The sequence below is a fragment of the Mustela erminea genome, chromosome 5 (assembly GCF_009829155.1).
Source record: "Mustela erminea isolate mMusErm1 chromosome 5, mMusErm1.Pri, whole genome shotgun sequence".
In the NCBI taxonomy this organism is placed as follows: Eukaryota; Metazoa; Chordata; class Mammalia; order Carnivora; family Mustelidae; genus Mustela; species Mustela erminea.
In genome coordinates this window covers 133,715,176-133,721,175 of record NC_045618.1, presented here as the reverse complement: position 1 = coordinate 133,721,175, position 6,000 = coordinate 133,715,176, and positions in this window count along the sequence as shown.

The window sequence follows — 6,000 nt, the reverse complement described above, 5'->3', positions numbered from 1 at the left end:
CGTCATCAGGAAGCAGTTAAGAAACACAAATGCGTTGTTTCTGTTGTTCACACGTAGTGGAGGGGTGTGGATCATAGTAGGGCACAGAATTAAAAGTCCCAAAACACCTATTCTTAATAGTTTCTGAAACTTTTTCCTAGAAAATATCTAACTCAAATTGATGTAAAAGCTGTCAGAAACTTATGGGACGTGTATGCTGTAGTACAATGTAGATATTTTATGTGCTGGAGGATTATCTTTTCAAAATTATTACAGGGGTGGCTGGCTGGCTCTGTTGGTAGAACATACAGTTCTTGATCTCAGGGTTGTGAGTTCAAGTGCCCATGTCAGGTGTGGAGCATACTTTATTATTTTTTTGTAAGATTTTATTTATTTAATTGACAGAGACACAGTGAGAGAGGGAACACAAGCAGGGGGAGTGAGAGAGGGAGAAGCAGGCTTCACACTGGGTGGGGAACCAGATATGGGGCTTGATCCCAGGACCCTGGGATTTTGACCTGAGCTGAAGGCAGACAACTTAACAGCTGAACCACCCAGGTGCCCCTGGAGCCTACTTTAAAAAAAAAAAAAAAGGTCACCTGGGTTGCTCAGTTGGTTAAGCGTGTGCCTTCCACTCAGGTCATGTTCCAAGGGTCCTGGGATCGAGCCCTGCATCAGGCTCCTTAGTAGGGAGCCTGCTTCTCCCTCTGCCTGTTACTTTCCCTGCTTGTGTTCTCTTTGTCTCTGTCAAATAAATAAAATCCTTAGAGGAAAAAAAAATTCATGTAGGTCACATTGGTAGAAAAAAGCAACATTACTTTTATTGCTAGTCCTGTCACTTTGCTAAAACTCTGCAAAACCTTTTGTTTCTAAACAGTGAATAACATATAAAATATTGGGAATTATTGACCAGAAATAAGATGTGGGCAGCACACCTGGGTGGCTCAGTCGGTTAAGTGTGCGCCTTTGGCTCAGGTCATGGTCTCAGGGTCCTCGGGTCAAGCCCTGTGTCGAGCTCACTTGTCAGTGGAGAGACTGCTTCTCCCTCTGCCTCTGCCCTTCCTTCCCCCTGCCCTCTGCTGTCTCTCAAGTAAAGAAATAAAATGTTTATCTTTTTTATTTTTTTTAAGATTTTATTTATTTGGCAGCACAAGCAGGGGGAGCAGCAGGCAGAGAGAGAGAGTGAGAAGCAGGCTCCCCGCTGGGCAAGGAGCCTGATGTAGGACTTGATCCCAGGACCCTGAGAACATGACCTGAGCTGAAGGCAGAGGCTTAACCCACTGAACAACCCAGGTGCCCCAAATAAAATCTTAAAAAAAAAAAAAAGTCATGGCAGGAAAACCAGAGTTGGCTCTTGTCTTCAGAAGGAGCATATTAAGGGACAGGTACATTCCTGGCTACAGTGGCTAAGAGCATCAACAAGCAGGGAAGGTGTTCATTTCATCCTTTGGGAATCACAGACACCATTTGCTTTTACGAATCTTGCAGGCAGGGTCACTAGAGTCGGCCACAGAAATACCATGATTTGTTCTCATTAGCTGGGAGAGGTTTCTGATTTTTAGGGGCTTTGACAATGACGTTCTTCATGAGAATGAAGAATGTCCTCAGGCAGAGTTGAGAAGCAAGCATAATGAGGGTGGATTTCCTAGCATCACTAGGTAAGTACCACAGTTTTCTGTGGCCCAGCCATTCTCTCTGGGGACTCTGCTGTGTGCTCTGTATGTGTGTGGTGGGGAGAATCCTTGCCCACCAATAGCTTAGGATCTGGTTAAAAGAGAAATGATAGCATACATGAGTTCAAGCAAGTACAGTGTTGACTCATTACATCATTTGGAAGTGCAGAGCAGCAGAGGGACCCACAACACAGGGTTAAGATCAGATTGTTTTCCAGAAACAACGTTGGAACCAAGTTTGAGAAAAAGGGGAGATTCTGAATTGGCATGAAGATGAAGGACCTTCACCAAAAAAATCAGGAAGGAAGTCGTATGTGAGATACACCCAAGGATAATTGGTTTTTGAATTAGATGATGTATCCAGAGGAAAGCCCTATTAGCTAACAAAATCTGTTTCTGTATTTACTGAGAATATACCTTCTTCATCAGATGACTTGTAGAAACCATGGAGGATGTGTTCCAGCCTGCCACAGGGGTCTTTCAGCCCTTGGTCTTACTCTTGACTAAGATTGATTGTCTTACAGGGGCTGGCCCTTCTGTACCCCATATGCCATGCCCTGTAAAGGGGAAAAATGGAAGAGCCTCAAGCCAAGTTTGCTGGAGTCCTTTTTTTTTTTTTTTAAAGATTTTACTTTTAAGTAATCTCTACAGCCAACATGGGGCTCAAACTCACAACCCTGAGACCAAGAGTTGCGCGTTCTACCAGCTGAGCCAGCCAAGGGCCCCAGTGGAGTCCTAATTCTTTGGACAAGTGTTGACATACATTTGCTGCCGCTGTTTGTCCTTCTTTTCCCCTAAAATTGTTTTAATTATGTGGTAACCAAAGGCCAACTCCTCATGCAAAAGAGGAAAGGATTTTGTTACCCCTCTACCAAGAGCATATTTAGAGGTTGACGACTTGTAAGACTGTGATTAGTTTTCTTGGGTAGCAGATCTAGTGAGGTGCCACTATACTCAGCAATATCAGGGCACCTGGGTGGCTCAGTCGGTTAAGCCTCTGCCTTTGGCTGTGGTCATGATCCCAGAGTCCTGGGATCAAGCCCCGCATCCAGCTCCCCGCTTGGCAGGGAGACTGCTTCTCCCTTTCCCTCTCCCTCTGCCTGCCACTCCTCCTGTTTGTGTGCTGGAGCCCGTGCTCTGTCAAATAAATTAATAACATCTTAAAAAAAAAAAAAAAAAAACTCAGCGATATGCACATGGAAGATCTGAAAGTAGAAAAAACACTGGGAGCTAGATTGCTCATTTACACTAGGATTAAATAACTTGGATTTAAGCGAGTTCTTTAAAGGCCGGTGCATCCCCTCTGGCTAGGGCTGTCAACAGGGACAGGCTGGAGTTGTCACTCAAATACCTAGACAGACTGAGGCGAGATCTCAGTGACGACCCCGCTTCTAGATTTTCGAAGATCTTGTCTGCCAAGTACCGTAACTCATTAGGCGGTAATCTGTTTTTCTATTTACTAATGGGATTTACCTACATATGCCATAAAATAGTGTTAGGCTTTTTTAGTGAGGTGACTGGGTTTTACTTAGGTGACCAGAGAGAAGCTAATGTATGATTTCTTCAGATTTTCTCAAACGCTGAGAACGACCTCTCTGCCATCCTGCCCTGGTGGGTTTTCCACGCTTCCCCTGCCCCTTTCCGTCCTAGTTCAGGGCTCTTCTCTGGAATAACCCAGCCAGCCAGGAGGTCATCAGTTCAAACCCATCCTCGGGCTCGAGGACTGTAAAGTGCCCCTGGAAGGGGAAAGACTCTTCTATCCCCGCTGACCTCTGCCTTCACTCAGGTCTCTTTCCGGCCTGTGCTCTCCGGGCCTGGGCCTGCGGGAGAGGAGGGCCAGACTCCCTCTGTTCTTCCCGTGGCTCCGCGGGCCATCCAGAAGGGAATTCCAGGAGGGTTTGTTCGGGGAACCCCACAGCTCAGCTGGCCTGCCCCTGGGTGAATGTGCTATTGACCCTGTTGACTCTGGTCATGTAGGATCCTGTCCTCTAAGCCAGGGGCGCCCCCTTTGTGTCAGTGGGGCCCAAGGCAATGGCCCCAGCACAGCCCGCCCTAGGGAGACAAAGGGACCGGGTGTTCTCCCCTCCCCCTGTCCTCGTGGAGCAGGTCACCCGCTGAGGGACTCCTTGCAGGCAGCAAGGACCAGATTCTCTCCTCTCCCTCTTGTGCCGTGCATAACTTGGTGAGGTAAGTCCCAGCCTTGTTCCAAGTGATTACGCAACTTTGGTCATTAAAGATGTGACTCAGGAACGCACTCCAAGCCTGTGATAATTGTGGCATGAACTGATTCTCGTTTTTAAGTCAAATGCACTGGTACACGTTTTTGTGAGCAGGTGATCTGACCCCAGAGGCCAGTCCCAGTTGGGGATCACGGGTGAGCAGGCGGGGGCCCCTGGGGTATCCGGGCTCCCGGCCCACCGGGCCCCGCTGCTCGGAAGGCCGCCCATCTCGTCTCCCCTGGCCCTGCTCCAGCCGCCTGGCGGGGGAGGAGGAGGAGAGGGGGGAGGCCTGGCCGCCCCGGTACTGGGCCCTTGCTCCGCCCTGGGCGCTGGAGACGGAGCCTGGCCCCGTTCCCCACCCGCCACCGGGCCCAGCCGGCCCAGCTGCTTCCGCAGACACGCCCCGACTCGCCCCAGGCCCCGCCTCCCCGCCGCCCCGGGTGCGGGGGGGCCCCGGGCTTCCTTCAACGCCGCTGGGGTCGGACGCTCCTGAGGCTCCCGCAGCCCGCGGGGCACAGAAGAGTCCTCGCTCACCCCCGCGCCTCTGAGCAGGGTGAGGCGGACCGATGCGGGCAAGTGCACGCAGGCCGTGGGGATGTGCCTCCCAGCTGGCCCCCGGACCCCCACACCCTCTAGTGAGCCCCCCCCGGGGGGGGCACGGTGCATGCGGTCACCGCCCAGTCCTGGGCCCCCTGGGAGGGAGTTGCTCAACCAGTGTTGGGTGAGTAAGTAAGTGATGTAACTGGCGGATTAGGGGTCCGCAGGAGGGGATTTCCACGCAGGACCACATCAACAGGCCCGGGTGGGGGCATGTTTTAACTAAGAGCAAACATTGACCAGTGTTGCCTTTGTTTACAAGGCTGTGCTGGGGAAGACCACTTGGCCTTATCTGCTTAGAGATCCCGTATTTATAAACAGGTGGTCAGAGTGGAATCCAAACAGAATTCCTCCCCACTGCACGCTTGTGACCTTGAGAAATATATGGGTTTGTCCCGGGTCAGTGTCGCCACGTTGAATGCGGAAGGAATAAAAGGATAGTACGGTTCTTAATACGTTTCCTTAACCCTCATTTTTTTAAAATTTAAATTCAATTAACCAACATACAGTACCTCACTAGTTTCAGACGTAGTGTTCAATGACTCATCAGTTCCACAGACACCCGGTGCCCACCCCATCACCAGTGACCTCATGGCCCCCAGCCCCCTCCCGCAGCCCTCAGTCTCCTTCCCAGAGTCAAGTCTCTCCTGGTTTGTCTCCCTCTCTGATTTTTCCCTGTGGTCCTCTGCACTCTTTCTTATATTCCATATATGATGAACTGTCATGTAACCAAGAAAAGTCCCCAAGAAAACTACATGCCCCATATAGCTAATACCATTGGGCACTTACTAACAACGCGCCTCCCACGCTATACTGAGCCCGTCACAAGCACTGTCCCCCGGCCACCCTCATGCCACCTCCTTTCAAGGTGAGAAAGTGCAAGCTTGAACACCACGAGTAGCAGCCCCACACTCACCCACCAGAAAGCAGGAGACATGCCCGGCCCAGAGCCTCCACTTCTCACCTTGAGGATGGAGGCACCTTGCAGACCTGTTTCTGTTCTCTCTGGGCCTCTGTTTTCTCCTCTGTAAAATGCAGAGTCTGACAATGTTCCTCACATTTTCTAACTAAAACTGGACAGGGGAACACGAGACCCTGAGAGCCTAGGACCCGTCCCACGGTGGCTGTCCCAGGCAGAAATGTTTGGAGTTGGAAAAAACAGAGAGAAAGAGAGAGAGAGAAAACACTTAATTTTAGGATGCCTGAATGTCTCAGTGGGTTACACCTCTGCCTTCAGCTCAGGTCATGATCTCAGGGTCCTAGGACTGAGTCCCACATCGGGCTCCCTGCTCAGCCGGGTGTCTGCTTCTCCCTCTCCCCCTGTTCATGATCTCTCTTGTCATCTCTGTTGCTATCTGTGTCTCTCTCAATAAATAAAATCTTAAGGAAGATTTTACTCCATTGAGAGAAAGAGAGCCTGAGAAGAGGGAGGAGCAGAGGTAGAAGCAGGGTCCACTGAAGTGGGAGCCAGACGTGGGACTCCATCCCAAGACTCTGGGATCATGACCTGAGCTGAAGCCAGACACCTGACC